General features: G+C 42.3%; 1 long non-coding RNA gene and 1 other non-coding gene across 2 annotated transcripts; both read right to left on the reverse strand.

Moving 5' to 3' along the window:
* Window positions 1–3,480: 3,480 nt before the first annotated feature.
* LOC121295746 lies at window positions 3,481–10,587 on the reverse strand. Its single transcript, XR_005946968.1, has 2 exons — window positions 9,820–10,587; window positions 3,481–4,171 (listed from the first exon to the last, which is right to left on the reverse strand). It is a non-coding gene; the product is annotated as an uncharacterized LOC121295746 (long non-coding RNA).
* Window positions 10,588–12,533: 1,946 nt separating this feature from the next.
* trnat-cgu lies at window positions 12,534–12,605 on the reverse strand. The gene has a single exon. It is a non-coding gene; the product is annotated as a tRNA-Thr (tRNA).
* Between the last annotated feature and the right edge of the window lie 6,584 nt (window positions 12,606–19,189).

The following is a 19,189-nucleotide window of genomic DNA, read 5'->3' on the forward strand; positions in this document are numbered from 1 at the left end:
GTGCTCACTTTCAGCGGAGGAGCGCTGTGCTGTACAGAGGGTGCTCACTTTCATCGGAGGAGCGCTGTGCTGTACAGAGGGTGCTCTCTTTCATCAGAGGAGCGCTGTGTGCTGTACGGTGCTCACTTTCATTGGAGGAGTGCTGTGCTGTACAGAGGGTGCTCACTTTCATCGGAGGAGCGCTGTGCTGTACAGAGGGTGCTCACTTTCATCGGAGGAGCGCTGTGCTGTACAGGGCGTGCTCACTTTCATTGGAGGAGCGCTGTGCTGTACAGGGCGTGCTCACTTTCATCGGAGGAGCGCTGTGCTGTACAGGGCGTGCTCACTTTCATTGGAGGAGCGCTGTGCTGTACAGGGCGTGCTCACTTTCATTGGAGGAGCGCTGTGCTGTACAGGGCGTGCTCACTTTCATTGGAGGAGCGCTGTGCTGTACAGAGGCGTGCTCACTTTCATTGGAGGAGCGCTGTGCTGTACAGGGCGTGCTCACTTTCATTGGAGGAGCGCTGTGCTGTACAGGGCGTGCTCACTTTCATTGGAGGAGCGCTGTGCTGTACAGGGCGTGCTCACTTTCATTGGAGGAGCGCTGTGCTGTACAGGGCATGCTCACTTTCATTGGAGGATCGCTGTGCTGTACAGGGCATGCTCACTTTCATTGGAGGAGCTTTGTGCTGTACAGGGCATGCTCACTTTATTACTCCTACTCCCTGCGTCGCTGTTTGTAGTCAGTACACACATCTTGATTTAACCTCACTTCCCTTTGGTTTTCATTCGTTTGTTTATATTAGAGCATGTTTTGGTTTTCATTCTCTTCTTTGCATAACACTAAGATTGAAGTTTTCAGTTATTATACTTTAAAGGATTTTATTTACAAATGTTTTATTCAGACTGGCTCTTCATGGCTTGAACCCAGAGGAGTGGCTCCCAGTGGAATACTGCCTGCAATCCCTTTTGAAATACAGCCTGCCAGAACATGGCAAACACTGGAGTCAAGTACTGGGACCAACAGTCACTTTTAGGAAAACACAGTGAAGGACTTCTCTCTGAGTTACAGTGCAGCAGACACAGGGTTGCACAACAAGGCTGGCAGGCCTGCTCAATTATGTTACGGTAAAGAAAGAGAACACAGAGGTTAACAGGTTCAGCATCAGCTGTTCTCCAGTGGAGTTGCCTGTCTACACTGGACCGCAGAGCTGAAGGGGTGAAACTTTATCCTGTTTAATGTGCGTTTGTGCAACCCGCTGCTGGTAATGCACCGATAGCCTTCAGCGTTCCTGTAAAACGACACATTGATTAAACTGCCATCTGCTGCACTTAAAAAGAAAAGGGAGAAGAAACTGTATACTGTAGCATTGCTGCAGTCCTTGTATACCGTAGCATTGCTGCTGTCCTTGTATACCGTAGCATTGCTGCTGTCCTTGTATACCGTAGCATTGCTGCTGTCCTTGTATACTGTAGCATTGCTGCAGTCCTTGTATACTGTAGCATTGCTGCTGTCCTTGTATACTGTAGCATTGCTGCTGTCCTTGTATACCGTAGCATTGCTGCAGTCCTTGTATACCGTAGCATTGCTGCTGTCCTTGTATACCGTAGCATTGCTGCTGTCCTTGTATACCGTAGCATTGCTGCTGTCCTTGTATACCGTAGCATTGCTGCTGTCCTTGTATACTGTAGCATTGCTGCTGTCCTTGTATACTGTAGCATTGCTGTTGTCACTGTATACTGTGCAGTTTATGGTTAACCCTATCATGCATGAAATAAAGTAGTTTTGGACACCTAATCAATATTGCTTTAAATGGGGGAAAAAGCTTGATTCCAATAGTTGGAGCCAGAAAGGCTGCAAAGCTGAGTTTTTTTTTTTTTTTTTTTTTTTTTTTTAAAGCAAGCATTCTGGCCACAACATCAGTGCTATTGCAAAAAGGGAGTGATCCTGTCCCACCAGGGGTGTGCTCACTGGATAGCTCCCCAGCCATCATCAGCCTGATACCCCTAAAGCGTGGTGTAACCCAGCCCTCCCTGAGAGAGAGAGAGAGATTCAAGTTTTCACTTGTTTTATAATGTGGAGAATGCTTCAGGCCTCCCAGTTGAACCTCTGCTATTATCTTTATTAATATCATTAGATACCGTGACAAGGTAATTACTCAGTGGAGCCGTTTGCTAGTGAGCAGAGTATTCCTCAAGCACGATTAAACCCAGCTCCTTGTCAGTGGAAGCAAAGGTGACCTCATTGATGAGATGCTTTGTGGAACTGCCAGCTATTGTTACGATAATCTACCAAAAACCAAAACTTCCTTTTGTTTCTTATTTATTTCTTAGCAGACGCCCTTATCCAGGACAACTTACAGTTGTTACAAAATATCACGATACAAAGTAACACATTGCAAAATATCACATAATAAAATATCACGTTACGGAGTCACATTTACTGAAAAGATCACCCAATTCAGCATCTCTCCTTTGTACAGGTTTAAAAAAATAAATAAATAAAAATGACACCCAATTTCTAGATGTTGCTCTATAGCTTGAAGCTGATTTACCAAAGACCTGAAACATCTCAAGTTTTCCAATGTGGTGAAGCTCCTCCTCTTCCTCTGCCTGGCTTAGCTCTGCCATTGGTTTTGCACATGGCAATTCTTTGATTGCTGGTATCCAGAACATTGTCCTGGATGGTGGGTGAGATGCACCATCTGCTTTAATGTTGTCCTGTAATCCAGAAATCTTGCTTCTGCTGACTTCAGGAAAGGCAGCCCTACGATCCAAGCTGGGCATCAAGGCTGGCGCTTATAAACGTTTAGCAGGGTATTCTTGCAGATTTTCTATGGCTACAAAATGTTACCATGGCTCACCATGCTTTTTAATATGCTGTTTCACACTGCTTAACCGTGCTTTCGTGATGCTTTATTGAACTTGGCTGTGTTGTTCTTGTGTAAAACGTTTCTATGGGGGAAGAGTAGGGCGGCCACGGGATCGTGCCAATGGTCCAGGTAATGTGTGGTCTACATTGATGCGATATTACCAGCTCTTCCATTCCTGTCTGGCTGATTTCACCACGCTATGACAGAGGGCAATGGTGTAATCAAGATGATGTCATACAGTGCAATGGGACTGGAATTCCAAACCCTCCTCCTCTCCAGAGAGCCCGTTCCGATCACCAGCACCCCTCTAGCCCTTGCCGGAGACTTCACTTGTGTCGGGAGCGTGTCAGATCGGATGCCTTCCCTCAGACCCGGGCTCACAGCAGTTCTGTAGGCGTTCAGCACTTGGTCAGTTGTAAAATGCTAAGAGTCCTTGTCATTATTAAAAGGGTGTGTGTTCTCAAGCACTCCACAGGATGTTCTAAGCTCTCTTCCAGCTCCCTCCCACCTTGCAGCTGGCTGTGTCGGGTTAGAGCTGGAGGAGGCTCGTCCCTTGCCTCCTTCCTCGTCTTGGAAAGCGTGGTCGGGTTTAGAGTTAAAAGCTACACGAATAAACAAGAGACTCGTGTGTTTTAACTTTACAGTCAGGAAGCTGGCACCCAGCAGCTGCTCACTGTCGTGTTTTTATTATTTATTTATTTTTTGTTTTGATAAATCTCAATAAAGTGTTTTCTGTGACTACATTTAATTTAAAAAAAAAAAAAAAAAAAAAAACACAAATTACAAATCATCTGTAAACTCCCGTCAAAGATGGAAGAAATCCCGAAACAGAGGGGCACCGAATAATTTCAGCAGTGCATTTTTATTTATTTGTGTTATTCCTCTGTCGTAACCACCCCCCCTCTCTTTTTCCCCCCACCCCAACCCCTGTGGGTTTATATTTTTATTTTTTGTTCCGCTTCTTGCCAGGTCCGCTACCAATGTACTCTACCCTGGGATCTAGAATCGTCCAGCCCTGGCCGCTGCAATACAAGCACTAATGAACATGAAAAATGTCTTGTCCAGTACCAGATATATGAGATTCCATATGCCCTGATGAGTAATTCAAACATCCTTCCTTCGCTTTACATGGAACTCATCATCTGCATCCCTGTTCCCAGCCTCCTGCAGGACTCTTCAGCACATCCCGTGAGTCATTAAGAGGTGGGAGGGGGGGGAGGTGGGGTCATCTCTCCTCAAGTGCGGTGTCTGCCAACACCTAGGAGTATTGGCAGTGCAGCAAACGCATAAAGGAAGCAGAGTCTTGATAAATCCCGCTACTACAAAGAAAAAGAAACAGCATGTGAAAGGAACAAGCTAACCTGCTCTTAGGTGCAGCGTGGTCCGAGTCCAACCCTGTGAAACGCCACCGTCTTCCAGCAGAGAAACTGAATCTGCTGTCTAAGAGCCAACACACTACTGCATGCTTTTAACATTTAATACAAACGTTTCAAAAGAAGAGGGTGAAACAGCACCAAGACTTGGAACACAAAACCAGAACGTCCTTGAAACTGCGGAGCGCAGCACAGTGAGGTGTGTGAGTGTGTGTGTGACCGACCGCTGACCATTGCAAGAACAATAAGGATTTCTAGGGGCATTATGACTGGGTTAGAAAAACACAGCTGCCCCTAAAAGTCCCTCATTTTTCTTGCTGCCTTTTGTTCATCTTCTCCAGGGCGCTGTGTTGCATTGACAGAAGCAGAGTCAGATGCAACTGCAAGGAGATGAGGTCAAGCAGAACAACATTTCAACCAGAACACGTATACAATAATGGTTTGGGTTTCAAAGCTGTTATTAAGAAGTTCATAAAACAAAGGGGGAAAAGTCCAGTTAGTATTGACACTGTGTCTCTTGTAAACACACATACTGTATTAATAGCAGCTGCGGAAACTTGCTTCTTGGAAGATACACCATTCTAATTTTAAAAGAAAAAAAAAACACTTTACATTTATTAAAACATTTTTGTATATTTTTCTAGTTTTATTTGTATTCATCTTGTATCAGAACTGCTTTGAAGCTCTACAGGGGGAATCCATGGAACACAAAGCTCCTGTAAATATCATTACCGTCCTTGAAAGGAGAAAAGCACCCATTGAAACAACGGGGGAGTTCATTCCTAAGGCTCGTAGGAATTCTTACACTTTTTTTTATTAATGGTTTATCAGCGGTAAAACATTAATTAAACGCTTGAGTGAAATGCTTTGTGATTTTTCTGTGTGTTCCTAACCTACTTTTTCTGTTGCTGCTTTTTCTCGGGGTAATCTGCACCGCTTTATACATCACAAATTATACTAATAAAAAATAAAGATCGCACAGCTCAACACAACAGCAGCTTTAGCATTGCCACACCGCAATCCAGCTCCTCCGGGTTTAAGTGCTATCTCTGAGTGTTCAGATCACAATCAAGAAATAAACTAGACTATTGTATTACACAGCCAGCTACACTAAAATCAACACATGCAGCAAAAAAAAGGGGGGGGATAAAACAAACTACATGTATAAGCACCCACACAAACTGTGCGAGGGCCCCCTGACTGCCGGAGAGAGTGGTTCTGCAATGGCACTTTTGGCAGTGTGTTCACTGCCCTGCTTTCCATCCCACTCAAGCTGCGAGTTTAGTGGGTTTCCCAGCATCCTAGCCTTCCTTCCACACGCACCAACTGTGCTACTTATTCCAATCCCAGCTCCCCCCGTGTTCCCAGATCTAATTTTAATGTTTCTGTTCTAGGAAGATCTATTTTAAACTGAAGTGCGCTTCTCCTGCTGCTGCTCAAGACATTATCAAATGAGATACTGCTTTGAGGATCCTGTTTCAATAAATCTTTTATTTATGTGCGAGATGGTTTTAACACTAAGTACCAAGCACATTTCTTAAAAAATAAAAAAATAAAAAAAAAATAATAATAATAATAATAATAATAATAATAATAATCATCTGAACACATGCCGTGTTTATGTGCTTTGATTATACAAGATTTAGACAGAACTCCTGCGGTTAAAAAAAAAAGAAGAGTAAGTTATCATAACAACGTAGTTAAAGAGAAAATTTAAAAAGCAGATACGTGCCAGTTTTAAAATGCTCCAAAATGCCTGGCCTGAAACGAGGACAGCAACATTTAATGAGTTCAAATAGTTCTTACTGGCAATTCTGAAGCCTCTTCTTCACACCTGAACAAGACAGGCAGAGTTCATTTCAGACCGACCTTTCCAGTGGTTTCTCGAGTTTATGCTATAGTTTAATTGGTGTTAAGATAAATGCACTTGTATACATCTCAGTTCTGATATGTGTGTGTGTGTGTGTTATTTATTAAACTGGGAATACACAACCTATATACGTTCAGACCATTATCCAAGTCCTCACTTAAAAGACAATTAAAGTGATAGAAATAATTAGAAATACTCATACAATCCATAAACTACCTTGCAATTATTGATTATAAACGAACTACTGATGAGCAGTAATAACGCTGCAGAAATACTGTCACTATTAATTGATATATGTGTAAACATACATGTAAAGTGCATGAAGATATTTACACACGCACATATACTGAAGTGGTAAACTTACTTTATAATCGCCCTGTATATGAGTTTGATCCATACATATTTATTGTCTGTGGAAACACAATTCAAAGCACTGCAGTATGTCCATTGTTTTATCACTTCAAATATTTTCGCAAAACAAACATTACACTTGACTTGCAGCTAAATGTTTGGGGGCGCGGCGAGCGTTCAAACAGGGGCGCCGACTAGGCAGAATCAGTAATATTACGCACTGAAAACTCACTATTTTAATAACTAATACCGATGTTTCAGCTTCCACCTTCAGATAGCACGGAAAAGGAGAAAGCCGAAAAGCTGTAGGTGATTATTAAAATAGTTTTCAGTTTATCAGTGACTTCTCTTCTTCATTATGTCTGATGATTGCGGAGTATCCTGATTCTCCTTGGATGTAGAGCTGTTTGCCGTTTGTTTTTTTTATTTCTCTGCACTCTCTATATACATAGATTGGGACAGCATCCTCAGAAAGGACTCCAGAAGTGTCTGTGAGTCCTGGTGGAATACAGTATTTTTATAGTTTTTGGCAAGCAGCTGGACTAAGGCCTCGGAAAGGGCTGTAGAGCCGTTGTATAAATTTGGCTTCTACAAAACTATTTGCTAACAAAAAAAAAAAAAAAAAAAAAACGATGTTTCTAATAATATGTTATGTTGACTAGGGTATTGGCTTCATTTAATTTGGAAACTAGTCATTATTCATTTACAATTGTATTTGAAAAATATGTTCTAGTACAAGACAACATGATCATATATTTAGTACTTTTCAATAGTAAACCCCGATCTCTATAAACCGTAAATACATTTAGGCAGTTTCAAATTCAGATTATGCAGAAAATAAACGTGAAACTCTGCCAAACCCTTCACTGGGGTAAGCGATGTGATGTTGTCTGTTGAGATGGGACGAAATGATTACTTTTAGTAATGCGCTCTGTATTCACCAATAGATAGACAGACAAAATACAACGTGGTATTTGTAAAACTGCAGGGTAACAATCCAGCGCAAGTTTTCATTGACAGCACACTTAATTCCTCAAAACAATCTTCAAAAGTTATTTAAATAAACCCGGAGTCAGATATATGTACGTAGCGGGTTTTAATGGATTCTCCAAATAAAAAGTTAAGAAATTAATTTAAATAATACTGAGCAAGGTGTTAAATGTTATCTGTTTTTAGTACGTTTTCTAATCTCCTGGATTATTGTCCAGAAATCTAGAAATTCAAAGAGGAAAACGTGAAATGTGTTGTGGATTTGTACCGGTCTATTTCGTTTTTCTGCTTTTAGGAATGTGACAATCGAGTTGACGCAGGTGAAAGAAAGTGTGTTTAAATATTAAGTGGAAGACACTGATCGAGCACTGAGGACTCGGGCAGCGTCTCCCGATCGTGGTGTTTTTATTAAATTAGGTTCGTCTCTTTGGCAGGGAACGCTGCAAGACCCGGTGAAGTTCTTGAAAGTTTATATCCTGCTCACAGCTCTGGCTGCTAACTATGCAACTACCTTCCAAAACTAGCAATCTCTCCTGTGATACTCGAGGAAAATGAATTACAAAAAAAAATATCAGAAGAAGGACGAGCCAATGAAATCACAAGACTAAATATAGATAGAAATACACGTGTTGCTTATAAAAATAAAAGTAAATGCATGTTGTATGCCATGTTGAAACGTTCTCATTCAACTCAATAAACTTGACATCCAAGTAAGGTATATATTATCTATAAATAATATTATATATATATATATATATATATATATATATATATATATATAGATATATATATAATAATGTTCACACATACACACACACATACACACAAAGAGAAAGCGATATTTGTTTTAGTTTACTAATGTTATTTGTTATTTACAACTTGTTTTTACTATCAACAGTTAAAACGAATTACTTTTTATTCATTTATATTGAATTTATTGGTGAAATGCAGAATCATTTGCTGGATAATATTTAACGCAACTGTAAGACATCAATTTATTTTACCAAGAGAAAACTTTTACACACAATATATATAAACTACTAAATAATGATAATTTTCATATAAATACGAAATAAAGACAGGATTATGATGCGTACCAGTACTGTACGTTGGACGTCAAGTTTGCAATGATGATAAAATATCATTATGGGGGAAAAAAAAAAACGCAAAATGTGTGTTAAGAGGGAATATTTGTCGAGTGAAAGACCCCAAAAATACGAGGGTTATATTAAGAGTCGCTGATTTAAACTCGCATTCTAGCTAAACACAATCTAACTTCTCATAGGTACTTTATAGAATTTATTAAAACTGTGTAACTCATCTGGGTTGATAGATCTGTGTCGATTCATCACCTCATTCTGTAAAACACTGTCATACAGCTCTTAACACGGAACAATCTGTATTGTATTTAACATAAATGTTACATTAAACAGTTGTATGTTCTCTGTGGTCATATATATCACACATACATACATATATATTACACACACACACACATATATATATATATATAGGATTCAGCTTTAACAGAAAAGCCATTTTATAAAAGTCGACTTTTCCACGTTGTTTGCTTGCGAGGTGCGCAACTCCTATTCATGAAGAGTATGTAGAGGGATAGAAAGGTGACGTGCCTCTAATTGCGCGTCCTGGTTCTAGCAGTTCACCGCCCGCTCCTCTTGAGTTTTCACAGCCGGTGCTCGGGTGGTTCTTGTTCATGTCCTGTCCCGTGGTGCACGGGTGCAGTGGGTCAGGCTCGTCGGTCACATGAGCTGGGAACTGGGACTTTGTAGGCCAGTTGACTGGAGATACACAACTCACCTCGCCCGCAAAGACCCATTCCCTAACTCACAGGCACGCTGAACAATCCAAAAGGAACCCTTCTTGTGTCTAGGCACGGTTATTCCCGTTAGTCATTACCTGGCTTCCGAACAATAATATAATTTTTATTCATTTACTTAAGTAGGCCACAGCATGTAAAATCATATAGCACAGACCCGCAGTGTTACCTGTTCTCTAAACTGGATCGGCTATTCCACGTTAAATACACAGACGCGTAACAGAACATCAGAAGTATATGTAGAATGCTGTTGCCGGCTGCATTCGTTTTCCGAGTAGCCTATTGTTACATTGGCCTACACAGAGCAGTTTCAATAAACTACCTTCTTCCGAAAGCTTAACTCTTTAGGGGCTGAGAATGACTGTAGCACACTGTATAACATTAACACTCAGCATTTAGAGTAGAGACATCAGTAACCCCAAGCTTGCGATTGTTAAAGCCCTGTGTACTGTACGTTACTGCACAAGTCTAGAGCAGCAGTCCTTTTAAAAACAGCTGTTTCGTGAGCCGTGTTGTCTTATTTTATTGCAGTGTGTGGTACTGTACCTTTACACGAGGGTTCCCTTAGCAGCCAGTCCCTCCAGTAGCACAGAAACAACGTCCTCCACGTTAGCATAAAATAGTAAAACAAACTCGAAGTGAGGAGGGCAGGAGAGCTGGTCTGTTTGTTCATCGCCCCTCGTCTGCGGTCGCTCCCTTCTTACATACATCTTGAATCCGCGCTGTTCGCGTTCTATGCGCGGCCATGTAAGGCGATCCTTGGGATACATTGCAACATTTCCAATTCAAATTCCAGTAACATGTGCACGCCTAAGGGAAAAAAGACATTGCAACACTGTAGCAAAAAAAAAAAAACAAGAACTGCAGTTGTGTCCAAGCGCTGATAAACACACACACACACACACACACGCTGTTGCACTGTCCTCGAAAGTTTAGCTGTGCGGCCCCCATGTGCTAAAGCTGAGTCATACACTCCGATAGAAGAGACACCACCTGGTCTCCCAGCCTGTGTGATGCGCTAATCTCACTCAGAGCCTTCCTGTCCAAATCATATCGCATTCGTTCGGAAAACTCGACATTCCCCGTTCACGGTCCCCGGCGAGCGAACCCGGGCCCGTCCCTCCCTAAAAGGAATTCTTCAGGTGGTTCGGTGCAGTGTGAGTGTGTGCGCGTCCGGCTAATTTTTAAAGCAGCATTTGGTTATTGTTGCCACCAAATGGAAAACTGCAGTGCTGCAATTTAAAAAAAAAAAATCCATTGGAAAAACAAAACGTTATCGATATGTTTTTGCGCAATAGGCGTTAACCCACGGAGTCTGCGTTATTTGTTTGTTTAAATTCAAACTTATGTGCACGCCCTGCCTGTATCGTTTTACTTCGTTTGAGAACTGTTTGTGCAGGTGTTACTGTTCGATGTGGGAGGACCGCTTGTCCCATGGAAAGCGCATTAACTGCATATTTAAAAGGGACAGGCATCCAGAGAGAGTTGGAAAAATGTAAAGTAACTGTAGCGAGTATTTATATAAAAGTGCAATAACGTAGCCTGACCACGCCAGCGTGGAAACGCACTCAGTAAGCACTGGGGCAGCTACCCACCCCCACAGGTTCTTCAGTTCGGCACATCAACGGTTGTGTGTAAACAGGGAGAAAAAATGCAGCTGAAACGGTTTAGTTTAAATGATTTATTGCATCAGGTTCTGCGTATCGCTCCTTACAATTAAAACCATCCCAAAACGCCAACCGTCAAATAAACAGACTCGCAACATCGACTTCTTTATGTCGCTGCTGTCCTGACCGGGGGGGGGGATTAGCAGCGACAACAATGTGCAACTACTGGAAATGCTACATGTGAATATTACACAATTGAAACAACAAAGCAATGCACAAAGATAAGTGAACGAAATAACAAACGCGTCCTTTATATAAAAACGTGAATAAAACCTGCATAGAAGTGCTCAAAAGAAAACGTGATTAATACACGTGCAAATAATAATAAATGAAAAACAATTACTACGACTAATGTCTACCCTTACATAACACAAAGCAACAATTTCTGATACTGGACTGTGTGCCGCATGTCTATGCCTACTGTCTTTGAATCTGTCTGCTTTGTGTCATGCGTATTTGTTAACAGAATCCAAAGGGGCCAGCCTTGGAAGGGAGCCTAAGTGTTTCTGTTTTAGCTCTCGTGTCTTCTATGTGGCATTGTGCCTCCTAATGAATCCACAAGCCCGCTTGTAATCAGGTTAGCAAGGTACATGGATTCCCCATTGGCAAGACATCTTATGAATGTCTGGTTCCGAAACTAAAATGCTACATTGCATGATACGTAAAAATACAGGGATAGCAGTTTATTTTAAGTGAAAAAAAACCCCGTGTATAACACAATCCTCTGTCTGTTGCGTTCTGCTCGTTACCTGACCGGCAGCAGGCTCGCTCTGTGTTCCAGAAGCGCCGCAATATCAGTCAAGCCCCAGGTGTGCTTGCAGGACGCGAGGAAACTGTCATTTCCAGGCCGCAGCTAATAGAAACGACCTGGGCTATCCCTGGTGTGATGCAACATGCAACCAAACTGGGACACCATCATTCCCGTCTCCCGCATCTGTCAGGCTCGTACCCGCCTGCTCAAAAGCCCCCCCCGCTTAAAGTTCTTAATGCATTTGTTATGCGTTTTTGGAATGGTTGCATTTCAATTACGTACGTGCTTATTGTTTCATTAGCTTTATTGGTAATCTCACGAGTTAACATAAACGTTAATCAAACGTTACATGCTGCTTGCAACGCATATTTGTTCAAAGGTACCCCAGTAATATCTAGTGTTCTGAACGACGAATGTGTGGTCGTGGGTGTTAATTTTTGGGGTCAGGGTGGTAGGTATTTAACCTTGGTAAACGATGCATCTAAATCAATGGATCTCTATTTTCTTCCCTCAAAGACAGTATTGGAGCGCCCCTAGTGGGGAAATATCAACATAACCATGCTTAGCATCATAAACTGAATCAAGTTTAGAAAACTCTACTTACTGTGCGCTGCGCCATTAGCAAACTATTTCCAAGCAGTGAATACATTTAAATTTGTTGCATTATACAGTGTGAGCATTGTGACGTTTTAATATTCACACAATTGTTTGAGCTTTATCAATTGACTACATTGAATAGCAGCGGATCCTATAATGATTTATATTAGATATGAGCAAATCTCATCTACTGTTTATGTTTTATACTTAATTTTAATACCTTTAAAAATGATGTTTCAGTCAATAGGCACGGACGGGGTTTGAACCCGTGATCTTCGGTTTACGAGACCGACGCCTTACCACTTGGCCACCGCGCCCGATGAGAAAAGCCGCGATATTCTTTAAAGTGGAACTTCTGAGAGAAAAGGCGTGTTTGGTTTTTTTGTGTGTGGTGTTTATTACAACATGATTGTGTACTGTAACGTGCAGTTGATAAACGTAAACGTAGACCCCATAAGCTTATTTACAAAATAAATAATGTGTAAGGAGTGCATATAAGCAACGAGTCTTATTGCAACATTGCGAGAGCAGAAACATTTCCAACAAAGAGAATGCAGCTGATGACATTGTGTGTAGTTGTGTATACGATGTTAAAACGAATACACAGACGCACAGTTCAGTGGGGTGTTGTTTACTTGTGAACGGGTTATGGTGTTAAAAACAATAAGCAGTTCGAGAAGTTTGAAAATAAGCTAAATACATTATGGTTTTGATCAATCTGGAAACTGCAGAATACGATTTCTCTGTGATACAAGATGCACACAAGCCAGTGTATTCCACTAGGAGTCAGTGCAGAGACAGTGTGGGCTAATGCAAGAGCGTCTTGCATTTCATTTGTTTTCTTATTAGTTCTATAATATTATTATTTAGTTTTCCCTTTAAAAAAAGAAAAGGTGCACATCCCAGCACGGGGGTGCATGCTTTGTGAATATTGCCTTGCATGTGTTAGAAACACGTGCAGTAAACGATTAAGGGTAATTAAAGTCACACCCCGTCGCACCTCTGCCAGGTCATGCTTTGGGTTCCGTTCAAATGTTTCATTATCCCGCAGCTTCCTGCTACTTCTGTTATATGTAAATAGTCGGGGCATTGAAAACAGCAGCAAGTCCACCATTTATACTGAAGCCAGTTGCTGGTGGCTGGCAGGAAGGTGAGAGCATGCTATATCTTTATATGCACGCTTTGCAGTTAGTTCTGGATCAGAGAATTGTTTTATTGTGATTATTTAAACTTAAAATAATGAAACGCATTTGGGAAATATGTGACTAATGCAGTTATCAGAAGCGTTGAACAGCTTGTGCCATTTCCCTTTCCATCTCTCACAACTGCACTGCACAGGAGTCATTTTAAAACCGTCTGACTAAACCCGTTTTACAACATTGAACCCTTTTATCTACTGACTGCTGTTTAAAGAAGCCACCAACAGTATTGCACCTAATAATCGAGTCAAAGCTTAGTGTAGGAGACCAGTCAGAACGTTGCACGAACAAGTTGTGGTTATTGCAGTGAGTGCATCGTTTTCTTTCTTTCTTTTTTTGTAATAAGAGGGAATCCCTTTTGGACCAGGATGGAAATTCTATTCATTCTTCTAGTTATTATAATAATCTTTTTGTCCATGGTGTCTTTACTGGGAAGTTAAGTGACCAATCAGAGGACACGGCAGCAAATATACAATCTCATCCTATTCAGAGCCTGACAGCAGACCAAAATGAGATGAGGGCACTAAAGGATCACATTCGATGCTTGAAATCTGAAAACATGGGGCTGGAACGTTATACAGCACAGCTATTAGAAGAGACAGAAATACATAGGAGAGCTTTGCCAAGACTCTCTTCTATTGTAAATGACAGGGTTGTAGGGCTTTGGGTCAGGAAGATGGTTGAATTGCAAGAATTAAAAGAAATTGTAGTTGCTCTGAGTTCAAGATCTGTGGTCTCCAAGATCAGATTGGCCACCAATAAGTCTGGACAGGGATCCAAGACTTCTGAACACCCCGCCAGCAATCACCAGATCATAGATGTGGAGCTGCTGATTCTGAATCATTTCTTCAAAGCTTTTGTGGACGTGTCCCCTGAGGAGCTGGAAGTACCCAAGCACATTGTACAGCTAGTTGTCAACGGCATTTTTAGACACATGCAAAGCGATCCGAAGCCAAGCAAGCCGAGAGTGGTTGGAGAAGTTCCTCTAAAGAGAGGCAGCGTTGAGGAGCAGCTGAAAGTTCTCCAACCTGACGAATTTGATTACATGTTTCCCATTGAGATGCCGCACGGGGTATCACTGGACTTTTCCTTTTGCCACCAGAGACCTGATTTCCCCAAAGGGTTCTGTGGATTTGGAATGATAGCTGTCCAAACCGTGCTCTGTGTTTCACAGGGCAGGTTCCTGAAGTCTTTTGTGGAGGGAAGGTTCCTTCAAGCTGACCTCTATAAAGAGAACAGGCACTTCGATATAACTGCTGTAAAACTCTCAGAGATTGGAGCTGGGGTGTGCCTCACAATATAAAGTACAAGGATGCTTCCTTTAGCGTGGACCTGATCCCTTCTGTTAAAGTGGAAGCAAGGCGAGACATGTATCTGATACCGAAGTCGTGCAAAAAAGAAATATGGGCTGGCCATGAACAGGTCGAGAGGAATTTGCTCTGGCGTCTCTCGTTTTCCTTGTATGAGATGAAGCTCATGAACATCTTGACGAAGAGCTTGCCTTCATCTTGTCTCACCGCCAGCTTGAAGATCGTGAGAGATCTCGACGTGGACAACAACCCGTCGTTTCAGCTCTCTTCCGTGCTGACGTCCTATCACCTCAAAAGCATGCTGCTGCAGATACTGCTGAGTGACCTGCGGAGCGCCCTGTCCCGTCTCAAGGACAAGTGGAGCCGCGCCTGCCTGGCAGACAAGATTAAAGAGCTCCTGCAAGTCGTCCAGAGTTCAGCCAGGAGCAAGGAGCTGCATCATGTCTTCCTTTGCAATGATCTGAAGACCTTGTCGTTGAACGGCTCTGACCTGCACAGCCAGTTAGAAGTTCCTGACTGGGCTGTCGCCCACGTCGACTCGGGACGCGTCAATTTGTTCTCCGAAAACTTCATTGACCCCAATTCACTCGACCAGATCAGCACAAGGATTAAAGACATACAGGAGCAGTGGCTCAATGTCATTTACCGCCACGTTTCCCCGCTGTCCATGAAGTACATTCAGAACTGAATTGTCATCTTCCCCTGATAATGAGTTGGCCTGCTGTATGTGTTGCAGGTTGAATAGATTGTATAGTTAAAGGTTAGAAGGGGCTAGGTCAAGCAGACGAACGTTTCAGCTAGCGGCTTCCAACGTGTTAATGATCATTAAGGTGACGAAGGCAGCTGGTGTTTGCTGCACATGTGTTTAAACTGTGATCAACCTCAGTGTGTATTTCTTACTTCCTGACGTGTTACATAGATAGAGCTGTGTGTAATACTGTACTTTACCCATGTTCAAGGCCTGTTGCTTGTTGGTTTTACTCTTAAATCAACATTTCCTGGAATTTATCTCTGTTTATTAAAAAAAAAAAAAAAAAATCTATTTTTTTGGTAATATTGGGGGTCTGTCGGAAATCAGCTAAAGCCCCTTTCACACTGGCACTCCTATCCAGGTCTGGACCTGGGTTCTGGCTGCCCGGGTCACAGTCACACATAGTGTGAAACCACATCCCAGCGACCCACCTCAGGATGTGGGTTGACACACTTTGACCCGGGTTGAGCGAGACAGAACGCATGATGGCGTATGCAGTAACAAACAGCCACGCCTGTGTGAAGGTTTCACTTCCTCAAGGAACGTTTTTGTTTATTCTGTTCAGCCATATTTTTGTTGCTTGCATTTAGCAGACTGCTTTCTAGAACTGCTTTGTAAAACCAGCCCCAGATTATCAGTGAGTGGTAGAGAGACTAGCTGGCTGGCTGGCTAATCGAATGGCTGCTGTATGCAGTCAGGGTTTACTGTACACCAGTGTTGGTGTTTTGATAAATAATCTGGTATTGCACATTAAGAAACCAGTAACGCATGTCCCAGTTCCCATCTCTTACTGGTCACCAGTTTGCTGTAGTGCTCATGTTTAAATACGTGCAAAGGCGCAGGAACAATTGAAAGCCATTGAAGAAAACTGTAACACCTGTGTATGATGGAAGCCACTGTGTCGCACCCCCAGAAACCCGCTAGCACATTTCTCAGTACTGTATGTGTATTGTAATAGGGGAAAATAGATGTATTTAGAAAGTAAAGCAAATTGTTCATTACAAGTATAATCAGCAGACGGATGGATCATTAATTCTGTAGACAAATGACAGAAAGCAAATGTGTAAGCCCCTATTGTCTAAAAATTCTGTACGTGTTCAAAATGCCCTAGTTTAGAGCACGCCCATTCAACGAAGCTCTGATGCACAATCTAACTTAGGGTTGCATTCGCTGGTCCCTACATATCCGGTGTGACGTCAGGGAGGCATGGCAGACAGCGGGAGTGTTCTGTAAGCGAAAAGGATATCAAATAAATATTCATAACAGCCATATTAATAATACAAAGCACTTCTCCGCAAACTGGTGCTGCCACAAATCTTAATCGGAGCACTATTTCGGTAAGTTCGGTAAGTTTAAATCCAGTTTGATTTGTAATGCAATTGACAGTTATAGTATGCGCTATTAGCTGGGTCGGCCGGTTTGGTGCCTTCACAAAGTATTCCTATGTATTATTAATAATAATAATAATAATAATAATAATAATAATAATAAAGACTGCATCATTTGCTACTAGTTGAATTTCAAAATAAACTACCGCTTGATTTCCGCAAACATAACACTTATTTAAAAATATCGTTATTGGTTTATTATTTCGTATGAGGTCATGCAGCCTGCATAAAATAAGTAGTCCGATTCAAGCACTTAATATTCAGCTTGGTTCCTGTCTGTTTGCCCTTTGGCAGTCCCTGTTGTTCTTTGCATTGGGAGCGGCTGATTCCAGTAACCACAAAAAAAAAAAAAAAAAAAAAAAAAACAGGATTCTTGGAATTAGTAGGATCTAAGCGATTACGGATTAAAACAATACACTTGAAATGCATGCCCGAAATCTGCAGCTTTTAAACGGTGATTCAAAGCTGCCGATGCGAGCGGGGTTGCGCTCCCAGGCCGGTGCATTGTTGTGTGACTGAAGTTGGCAGCTGCGATTCACTAAACAGCTGCAGGCAGGAATCAGCTGTCCGCGTCACGATGAATGATGTACAGATTATTGTGAGATTCCAGGTAACACACATTTCCAAATCCTGAATGCTTCATCACCTTACACCCTGCACAATAACGCTGTGCCGACCTGCATTGTTACCTGTGTATCCATGCGGTAAACCCTCAATGGTTTTGTTTAAATTACACCGGTGTGGGCTTTAGAAAGGTAACACAGGTAATAAACAGGATGCAAGTAGTTTCATTTCATTGTTTTTAAATCGCTTTTGAAATTAAATATTTGAATTGTGAATGGTTACTGTTTCGTGAAACCACCTTTGGGGTTGGTATGAGAAGAAAAAAAAAATGCGTCTTTGTCTTCAAATAAAAACCATTCGTTTATTGATGCGTACAGGAAAAACTCCTTCCAAGCACAAGAGGATGCATTCATCGTTCGGCATAATACATTTATACAGCAAATTCAAACCCAGGTCCCTCTCCCCTGTGTGCCCCAGTCAGCTCTAGACAGCGCCGCGCTAAGCCCTCCTATCTTATTGCGCCGTGTCTCAGATACTAGTGTGGCGTGCCTAACTCTGAAATCTGATAACCTTTCTAGCGGTTTGGTATTTCAGTAACACCGTGCATTCCCAGACTTTGTGTCTGAAGCTTTGCTTCTCTCTATTGTCAGCAGTGGTTGTCTGCAGGACAGAACACAACAGCTTGCTTACCTCCCTTGTTAATCTCCATTCAGAAAGAAACAGGGTGTAAGCTTGTAAACTGGGACTCAAGATGATCCATGTTCTCCAACATTTCTAACCACAAAGACTACAGTGGAAATGCAGAGTGGTTTATTGTATGCAGTGGCTTAGAATTAGAAAGAAGCTTCCTTGAACCGTACAAAGAAACCACCAGTATATTTTAATGATCTAAACCATGGCAGAACTAGATACAGCCGCTGAGGCTCTGTATGAATCCTGCTGCCGTTCTCCCTTATGCAATGAGGTCCTCAGAAAACCATGCTTCTAAATTGAATGGCTGTTAACTTGAACAGACATTACTGACTGACTGATTTTGCTTTCCACAGTCAGTCCTTTAAGCATGTGCACACTCACCGCAAAACGAATGTGTTCCTCTCTGCTGAAACACATTTCACCCCTGAAAGAAACAGACAAGCAATATTAACCAGCTGACTTTCTCTGCATCGCCACTCGTCCCCACAGCCCCTTGGTCCGAACCGTGCAACGGGAAGACAATCGCAGCACGTTCATGTGTAAAGATGATTTCATGATCAGTTTGAATGGCCATTTTTGTTTTTTTCTTACAAATCTTTTTTAATTTTTTCCAGGCTGGCAGGCCGTGCCCGTTGCTCTGCACCGAGATGAAGCCCGTGGTGGATGCCGTGTGGGCAGTGTGGAGTATCGGAGCCTCGATCTACGATTACATTCACACCACAGCCATGGAGGAGCGGATACACCAGCTGGAGACCGTCATCACTGTCCATCAGTTCGTCATCGTGGCTCTCACAGCCGGGCTGATCCTCCTCGTGTCCTACATCGTGCTGAGAAAGCAGTGACCTGCAACGGCAGCATAATGATAATGTGTTCCAGCCAGGAGGAGGGGCTGGGGCGAGAGGACTGTGGGGCGGAACCAGCGTGAGACCCGGACAACTCTAACTCAAAACCATTGCCTTAACGCTGGAGGAACTTCCCAAGCAGCAATGGGCTTAC

The sequence above is a fragment of the Polyodon spathula genome, chromosome 20, assembly GCF_017654505.1.
Source record: "Polyodon spathula isolate WHYD16114869_AA chromosome 20, ASM1765450v1, whole genome shotgun sequence".
In the NCBI taxonomy this organism is placed as follows: Eukaryota; Metazoa; Chordata; class Actinopteri; order Acipenseriformes; family Polyodontidae; genus Polyodon; species Polyodon spathula.